This window comes from Hemibagrus wyckioides, linkage group LG25, assembly GCF_019097595.1.
Source record: "Hemibagrus wyckioides isolate EC202008001 linkage group LG25, SWU_Hwy_1.0, whole genome shotgun sequence".
Classification (NCBI taxonomy): domain Eukaryota; kingdom Metazoa; phylum Chordata; class Actinopteri; order Siluriformes; family Bagridae; genus Hemibagrus; species Hemibagrus wyckioides.
In genome coordinates, this window is record NC_080734.1 from 10,315,583 (window position 1) to 10,325,901 (window position 10,319).

Genomic DNA, 10,319 nt, shown 5'->3' on the forward strand with positions numbered 1-10,319 from the left:
CCTCTCTTAAAGGTGAGGCTGCATGTACCCTCAAGTTTGGCCTTTAGTTCTGCAAACACAGAGGTAGAAGTAGCAGCGATGCGGACAACAAGGTCATTATCTCCATATAATCCAGCATTGGTAATTAGGTTGAAAACTTGAAGACTTGAAAGACATCTCAGATATTAAGTTGCCTACAGCAGGAACACTCATGAAACCAAGATCAATGATTGGTGCTAAACTGTACAGGTAACTCAGCCTCCTGAAGTTGCTGCAAACTGAATTTCCTGGAGGGAAGAACCAGGTCAGTCAGTGGGACAGTGAAGGAGGGTATCTCAATTTCAGATGTCTTCAGGACTTTGACAGCATTATCAATGATTTGCTTCAGCTCAGTGACAAACTGCTGATCACCAAGGACTTTTGTTACCACCTCGACATAGTCATTAAATGCATTAGTGAGGACAGACAAAACCTTGCTGTAGATATCCCTCACTTGCTGCAAAGCCTGTAGCAGTTCTCCTCTGATGTCCATATTATTGAGATTCTGCTTGAAATTCTCAGCAATTGTCTTAATGTCATTCAGGACAAGAGTGTCAATGAAATTTGTCACGATTTTTATGACATCTGAAACACTTGAGGATCTTAGCTGTTCCAAGGAAGCAGACATAGATGACAGGGCATAGTTAATGAATTCTCTAGTTGCCTCAAGTTTCTTGGGAAGCTCAAGTGACACGATAAGTTTGTTAAGATCTGCTGTAAACTTGGTTAGTTTTTGATTAACCTCTTCTACAAATGTATTGTATTCAAACGACTTCACTGATTGAACAAAAGCCTCAATTAATATATTCAAATCATCAATAATCTGCTTTATGTCAGTTGACTTCAGGTAGGTGAGGGCATCATCCAGCATACGTGGGAAAGGAATCTGAATTGATTTCAGAGTTTTATCAAGGACTTGAATTGTTTTATCAATTTTGAACTGTTTGATGAGTTCCACAAGCTTGTCCAGAAATTCTTCAGTCCTCTTGTGAAGCTCATATTTTATGATAACTTCTCTAAAGTTGTTGTAGATAACTTTACACTTGCCAAAGATGTCCAGTTCGTTGATTATCTGCAGTAGTGTATCAGCAATCTTCATTATATCTTCTGTGGGTAATTTGGCAAGCAGACGCTCTGTGTACATCTCAGTTGATGTTTTGCATCATCATTAATGATGACCACAGACTTCAGGTCTGTCATATACTGCTGTAGATGCACTTTAATGACGTTCAGTTCTTCAACATCATAGAATACAGGAATGCTGCTGTCTTTCAGTTTAGTCATATCAATCTGTTTAATCACATTTTCAATGGCTTTAATGGCAGCAGGAAGCATGCCCTTGATGTCATACTCTTCATTGAGTAAAGTTATCTTCTGCATAACTGTGTCAGCTAGGGCACCTCTCAGAATTTGTTCCTGTACTTCACAGACACGATTAACTAAATCAGCCAGGTTCAGGTTACTCACAGCAGCCTCCAGGTCCACTGCAGTAAATGGACAACTTACTGCAAATGTAACCAGGCTCTGTTTAAGCTGAACAAATCTTTCCTCTAGATGCAAGTCAGTTACAAAATCAGTCAAGTACTCTAGAAGGGTCTGAAACTGGACAATAAACTCCTCTCTGTTTATGTAATTCTGCAATGCCCCAGCAAGAGTCACAGATGTGATTTTGAGGTTCTCTAGACTTTCAATAAATGGCACAATGATGACATGTCTCTCTGAGTTTTTATCATACTTTAGAAAAGCAGACAAGGAGAAATCTTCACTTTCTCTGTAGATGACTCCTCCAGACACTTCCAGTCCAGTCCTCTCATTGTTGTTATAAGCTCTAACTTCTTGGTTCATTACACTGTTATTAATCTTTGATGTCACTGTTACTGACACTGACTGCTCAGAAGGTGACAGCTTCAAGTCAATCTTTTTATAAATGTTGGTTTCAAATATGGCATCATTGATCAACTCATGTGTAGTTGAGATTCTACATTCATGGGAATGGGCAAGAGCAAGTGGCTCTGCTTTGAGAAGGACTTTGGTGTACACCTGTGCACTGTGTTTTCCAAAAAGATACAATTCCCCATGACCATTAGCAAGGGCATGCACATTAAAGGTGAATGGAGCAGAAGTGGCCTGAAGGTTAGAGGAGAAGCGAACATGTTGGGATGTAAAGCGGGCATCGTTGCTAATTTTAACAAAAAGTCCAACAATCTCCATTTCAGTGTCATGGCTCATGTGAGCTCCCATGAGTTTTCCAGCTGTAATGCATTTTGCAGTTAGGGTATCTGCAAACCTAAGATTATATGTATATTTTAGGTCTGTATCAGAGGCAAGCTTCAAATGACTTGTCACCCCAGCATTCAGAGTATAAGGTTCTTCCTGTAATGACATATCAAGTATGCACCATATATCCTGTGTAACTTCAACTTGAGACTTAGAAGATAAAGCTACAGAAGACATTGAGGCAGATATGGAGTTGCTATTGTCAATAGACATGTCTTTATATGTTCCTTTTGTCTCAGCTGATAGAGAAAATTGAGAAGATTGCAAGATACCACTGAAAGTATTCTGAAGAGTAAACAGGCTGTTCACTGAGGTGGTGCCACTGGTTGTTAGGCCATTTTTGTCCAGGGTCACACTGGCTTTGTGAGTAGCTGTGTGTTTAGCTAGCTTCACAGAAGCATCACTGTTAACAACCAGTCCATTACTATTGAGAGCTGCAACCATCAGGGAGTTAATATGGTCTTCAGAATGACTGCTTTTCGTTTCAATCCTTATGCTGATGGCTTCAATCCCAATGTTTGCTTCAGAAATATTATGGATATTCAGCCCCAGAGCCAATGCCTTAGTGTCTGATTTAAGAGCACACTTCGATCTTATGAGAGTAACTTCAGCATTGTGTGTCAAATGCAGCTGAGTTTGATACAACTGATAGCTCTCCATTAGCAAAACTTGCTAGAATTTTGTTCTGAGCCTGGAAAGGAGTTGAACTAACTTCGAATGTTGACTCAATTCTTGCCTCTGGCTTGAATGGGAAGATAGCAAGTGACTGTGTGAGGGAGACATCACCGTCAATAGGACCAGTCACAAAGGATCCTTTTAAGTGATTATCTCCAGAGATCTCTTCTATATTGACTCCCATTTGACCTGTATGTTCCAGAGAAAACTTTACATTGAAGGGACTGGTGGCTTCTAACTTGCTGCTTGATTTTATACTGATTTTCTCCATCAGTTGTACTTCTTCAGCAATGCTGATTTTGGCATCAATGAGCTTGTGATTGAGAACAGTGTTCAACTCTGCCCTTAGAGTATCAGTCATTAATCCATTAATTAAGGCTGATCCTGTACAGAGGACAAATTATTAAATTAATCATGTTCTGTTTTTTAGACCATTTCTTATAAACATTTCTAGCTCATTAAGTGTCCATAGTGCTATCTAGTTAAGCAATTATACAGTAGTACCTACCTTCAATTCTAAGGGGAAGGAGATCTACAGGGCCAGATCCAGTTACACCAACTTTAGCAGAGTAGCCTTGATTTTCATCAGAATCTCTGCCAGCAGACACAGTTGCCTCCAGATCATAGAGGTTGCTGCTAAGCTTACTGGTCAGTTCAGCCTTTCCAAGGGTGGACAGTGACAGGGTAAGGGTCTTGGGAATGAAAACCTCAGGAAGAAGGACTTTAATAGAGGCAATATTCAGACCAAGTTGAGGTACAGCTAAATTTGGTCTACCTCACTGTTAAAAGAAATCCATGTAAATATCACAAAATATCCTCACAAATAATATAGAGTTATTAGTTTTGTAGGACATAAAAGATACTGTAAAGTATCTTAGTTTAATTGTACACTCACATGTTTAAAAACAGCTTCTCAGGCATCTTAGGCATCTTAAAATCAGGAAGAGTGGGAACCCTGATTTTTTCCAGATATGGGATCTTGGAAGCTTCGAGATAAGAATTTGTGGCCTGCAAAATAACACAAGGTCCTTATGGTTCCATTTATAATAAAAGCATTTTGCAGAACTTTTAGAAACAGAAGTTCACTAGAGTATTTGAACGGGACTTAAAGTCTTCCTGAAAGTTTACTTTTCTAATGTTTGCTATTAACTATAAGTTGAGACTGTGGGTTAGGTTGACTCACCAATGTGTAAAGCCATTTAAGAACATACACATTTACTACAACAATACGACAAGGATAATGTATTTGGGGAAGAATAAATGAAAATACAAATTTAATTTCCAAATTTTATTTTGTTCATTGTAGGCTTTTTTGGATATGAAAATACTTATTTAATTGCAATTGTTTTTATTGACTAAATTGAAAAAAATATTCCATGCACATATGTAGAATTTTACTAAAAAACACTGTGAAAACATATATGTAATACAAAAATAACATTACAATTAAAAGTAAGATATATATATATATATATATATATATATATATATATATATATATATATATATATATATATAATTATATGTATTATGTATTAATCTTACCTCAGCTGACAAGACTAAAACATCACAGACTTTCATTTCCATCTGACCAATTTGCTGATCCAGGAGGCCTGTGATGTGTGCCTTGATGGTATTAAGTTTGGGAATGATGTCCTGGGTTTCAGAGCTGACATCTGACTTAATCTCAACTTCTATGTCATCATCATCTAAAAAGAACAACAGAAGTAGTTTGCAATAAAATATAATTATTTGATGTAATATTCCTTTGGAACTAATAACATTATCCATATATGATGAATTAGTTTAAAAAGCTACTGGACCAGACCACTGTGCATTCTCAGCTACTATCCCCTCCAGACTAAATGTAAATAAAAATCAATAAAAAAAAAAAGAATAGAAATATTCTATTTATAAAAAATAGTAAGAAAATTCTAATAGTCTTAGTAATAGCAGTTAAACGCACACATACAGCATTTTTTTTGTTCCACAATGTATCACTCAAGAAACAGTATATAATGGTGATGGTGAGTAATGATGTAATGATGCTTCATTCATCTACTTTGTATTTATTATTATTATTATTATTGTTGTTGTTGTTATTATTATTATTATTATCATCATTATTATTATTATTATTATCATCATTATTATTATTATTATTATCCTACAGAGAGTTGTCAGAAGTCTATTCCAAGAGACTCAGTGTACAAGGTGGGGGATACACTGGATAGGTATGTGTGTCATTGTGACCCATGCAGGGCAAATTCATACACACACTCCCACACCACAGACAATTTATAATTCCAGCAGCATACAATGTATGTCTGAGGAGGAAACCCCTGAGGCACAAGGATAACATGCAAACTCCACACACATGGCAGAGATGTGAGGAAAATGTGCTAACAAATAAATGTGCCATCTGCTAGTATGTTTACCCAAATAATACTTATACATGTTTGCAGAAATGTACCATATTTTAGGATGAGTTTTTGAACAGAAGACATGTCAAATAACTTGAGGTCACTTTCAAGCTCAACTTCCAATTCCTCTTCACACTTTAGCCTGGCAATTACTTTTGCATCAGCCTCAAAATCTGGGACAAGCAACTGAACCTGCAGCAGGGCATCTTTCATCGCCTCAATCCTAGAAGACAGGATATTAGCTTGAGATGATTTGAGTGTTCCACAGTGTAAATATATTTTAAGCATGACATAATGTAAGTTGAATACACATATATAGCTGTATAAATACATACTTGGCCAGACCAATCAGAGATGCCTGAGGGATGTTCTTGTTGATGAGGTCAATCTGGATGGAATGTGTGCCCTTCGTGCTTGGGTCAGCAGAGCCAATTCGAATTCCAGCCTCGATGTCATAGTCAGGGATTTGGAGTTCAGCAGAAACAGTATATTCCTTTCTATTGAACATGAACTTGGATGTGGCCTCAAAGGTTGTTCCTGTGAATAGTGGAGGCAGACGTTCATTGTTTTGTTTAGAGATTTAGCCTTATATTCAGGTGCATGTAGGTATATTCTGCGTCTTTAAAATTTATATTGTATCATACCTTCAGCTTTTACATCAAATGTGACTTTGTCAGTGTTCTTCTCATGTGCATAGTTAATAGTGGCTGTGTACTCAGAGACATCAGCTGTGGGGTGCAGCTCAATAGCAAATCTAAATACAGGTAGAATTAGATTAGGATTTACATATTTACACACACTCATGGAGAGAGAGAGAGAGAGACAGAGACAGAGAGAGAGTGAGTGGGTGAGTGAGTTGCTTACTGGCTGTCACCAGAAAGGGGGAAGTATGGGGAGGCATCATTGAACATGGCATCAGAGTACTGAAGGGCACTGCAATATTTCACACCAGGGAAGAGAGGTGTGCATTTGTTCACATCAACACGGTCCATCATAGGAGGGATGGCTGTAGTTTTATCACCAGTGACAGACACCATGGACTTGCTGTATAGATTACAAAATAATATAGTACTGTTAATTATTGTATTGTTGTATACACTATACAAATGTTATTTGTATAGAGCTTAAATAGAAATCACAAAATAGCCTCACAGATATCCAGGTGGAGATCCAAGAAATGTTTTACCTCACACTGAGAACCTTTACTGGGCTTTCAGGAGCAGGGATGGTCAGCTTGATCTGATTACGAGTCATTGCAACTTTAGCTCTCATCCCACTCTCATGGTAGATGTTGGTGTGCATCTCCAGACCAGAGTGAACATAGTCTGGGAGGTGTGCACCAATTTCAGTCACAAACTCAACACCAGCAGATGGCATGAAAGAAATCTCACGCTGTGGATTAGAAAATATAAAAGGCAAAATTTACATCCTTGATTTTTATATGACTCTCAAAATGTAATAGATACCATATCTGGACTAATTCTGAGTCCTCCTTTAAAACCAGGTGTAAAGGTACCAGACAAAGCCACCCTCAGTGGAAGCCCAGGACCAGTCGGCAGGTAGAACTCATTGTCCATGAAGATGTAATGAAGGAAAAGCTCATTGTCTGTACTTGAGAACAAACTCTTGACAAACTGGAAGTGTTAAAAAGTAAAGCTATAATTACAATCATTCATTATCTAAATTATGATTGGCTATACATTTTAGCACAAGTATAATTGCAGTTTTTAACCAGTAACTACTTTGCAAGCATATATTTTGAAAACTGAATACACCATATTTGCATATTGATCCCATTTATTAATGATTTGGAGATGTTTCATTATAAAGTGTTTTTGTGCATTTTGGGTTTCAACTGATTGTAATTCTTGTCTGTACTGTATATTGGGCAGTAGATGGACATACTGTACTTCTTTTGTACTTATTATTGCACTTTACTCATGGTGATTTTTGTAAAGAAATAACTCATGCATGCTTTTTTACTCATGTTTTACACAACATTTGGTAAACAGTACTCACACTAGTAGGGAACATCTTCAGGAGACTTTCAGCCATCTTTGTCACAGTTTTACCCATCTCTTCCATATCACTGGTTTTAAGATAGCCAAGTTCAGCACCTAGCAACCTCAGGTAGACCATGGCTTCAGGGGCATCTTGGGCCTTCAGGTTCTGTATTAGCTTGTCAACATTTTTGCTGATTTCTCTGATTAGACTGTTGGGTATCTTTAAAGGTAAAGGTTGATATATGGTTCATTATTGAACTGCCTCTGAACAAACAAAAGATATAAAATAGAAGGGAAAAACCTAATTACATCTACTGTATATCTATGGGACCTTACCATGCCTGTAATTATAGCCAGAGGGCTGGTGTGGTCCTTGATTGGCCTGAACTGGTCACATCTGGATAAGTCCCTGTTGAGGGTCACATCAGTGGCAATATCTTCCCTGGTGTTCACAGTGTAATCAGTCTCACACAGACCATGGATGGTAGGCTGGTTTGGGAACAAATTAAAAATCATGGCAGGTTTATAGTAAAAGTATTTTGTTTTATGCCAGCAGGTAGCCATAAGCATTTATGTATATTTTTTTATCTGAACTAACCATTTGCTTATTCTTTTCTTCTTGGAGCACAGGCACAGCCAGGGCAGAGATGATACCTCTCTTGATATTTAGGATGTTGATTAGCTCACCATCCTCAGGGAAGAGCTTGATGTCATTCTCACCTTCTACAATGACCTTTAATGGGTTCCTGTGAAAGAAAGCATTAAAAAGTTTTATGGCAAAAGTAGCTTTTACATTTACAACATTTTGAATTGCAGATATCTATTTGCCTAAATGCCAATGAATCAAAATGGTGTTATTATTATCTTGTTATTAAATTGATTTAAAATCATGACTGAGAAAGTTTCTGAAGAAATAATCTACTGTTGTTGATTCAGATTGTTGATTCAGAGAGATTGCATACTTCTTCATTTCAGCCTTGAAGGTCTCACCACCAGCAGTAGGTACAAAGACTAGGTTTCCATCTGCATCAACATTGGCAACCTCACTCAGTGTGCACTCCATGGTGTGGACAATGAAGTGGCATGTTCCAGGAACCTCAATCCTGACCTGTAAAACATTAGAAGAGTCAGGAAAGATTTTTTTGTGAATTTTGGATGAATCTGGTGTGAAATTGAGGTCCTTTGTACCTTGCAGCTGACTTTGGGTCCATTGATAGCTCCATTCACTGTGTTCAGAGACTCGGATTCATAGAGGTACTCATACTTGTGAAAGCTCTTGTATCTTGTAGCCACTAGGGGGAGATAAGCAACATTGTTGAAGCTATTTTATGGAATGTACTATATGTCACAGACATAAGACACAATCAAATGTGCAATTAATAGTTTGATTGTTCATCATAATTGTTTATCAAGAAAATGAAATCAAGTTCTATTTATACTTATGTTACTTCATTATGTTACACAACTTATACTGATGATTTACACTTTTCTAATCACAGTGACATGCGGTACTTACAAAGACATACTGCTTCATCGTCCTGAGAATCTGCAAGCAGATTTATTTTCTTTAAATAAAAGCTGTAGTTTTGGTCAAAAGCAAATCAAAACAAAAAAAAATTGTGCCTCTTTGGGAGCAGACAAAGGTCCCCACAAGATCAAAACAGTGAGATATTCCTATCCTTGCAGGGACACTTGGTCCCCAACAAGGTATAAACATGCCCACAGGTGCTACTTACATGCAAAGACGATGGTGCACAAAAGCAGCAAAAGAAAGAGCTTCAAATCCCCCATAATGGATTAAATAAAGCTCTTCTCTCACAATGGTAATTGGGTACTTTACACTTGTGTCTGTCTTTGTTGGTCTTTTATACCCCCAGAAGAGTGGAAGATGTGACCTTGCTCCAAAGTTCAGACTGTCCAGCTCTGTGGCAGGACATAGGACATAGGACATAGTTTCATAAAATGGACTGGTTTCATGTTGGCCAACTGCTGGGAAGATAGCAGAAGGGCTTTTTTTCTTGCTCTTTTTCTCTCATCTAGCTTTAATGGTAGCATTCCTATATCCACTGTACCTTGCAGATAGCCCATGGATATGTCTGTTTTATTTATGTTCTTTTTTTTTATGGTCAAATCAAAAAAGTAGAGTGAAAATCCAATTACATTATTTCTTTTTCAGTAAATTCAGGTATTAGTGTATGCTATTGCATGCTATACAGCTAATATTGCTATGAAGACTATTATGGAAAGATTACTATTTGATTACATTATTACCCTAAGGTAAACCCCTACGGTTTAAATACATGTGCCTTTATAAAACTGAAAACAAAAAATTATCTATAATAAATAATATATATATATATTAAAGATGGATTTCAGTCATTTGAACTTATTACATATTTGAAAAAACTATATGCCTTTTTATTACCAAAAATATAAATGGACGCAGTAGCCAGTTTAAAACTTGTCAGCTCAGCAAAAGGATCATTTCTGGTACTGGTTACTGGTTGTACTGCTGTATATATACATACATACATCATACATATACATACATACATATACATACATACATTATATATATATATATATATATATATATATATATATATATATATATATATATATATATATATATATATATATATATATATACATTATATGTGTATGGCCTGTCTCTTCCTCATTCTCTCTGCAAATGCCCTTTTTAGCTGATCGTACCACCATCTAGAGAGTTCGCATGTACTATTCCCTAATAACAGATTTGAAGTGCTTAGGTGGTGTGTCTGAGATTGATAAAGCTGCAAAGTGGCCATCATAAATAGAGTACATTGCCCTATCATACATCATGAAATTTATTAATCATTTGCAAATAGAATACAGTTTTAGCTTGTCTATAGCAGTATTATATATCTGTAGAGCTGTCTCT

At 36.8% G+C, this 10,319-nt stretch overlaps 1 pseudogene; it reads right to left on the minus strand.

The window, feature by feature from the left end:
- Positions 1–202: 202 nt before the first annotated feature.
- LOC131345569 (apolipoprotein B-100-like) lies at positions 203–9,187 on the minus strand (annotated as a pseudogene).
- Positions 9,188–10,319: the final 1,132 nt, after the last annotated feature.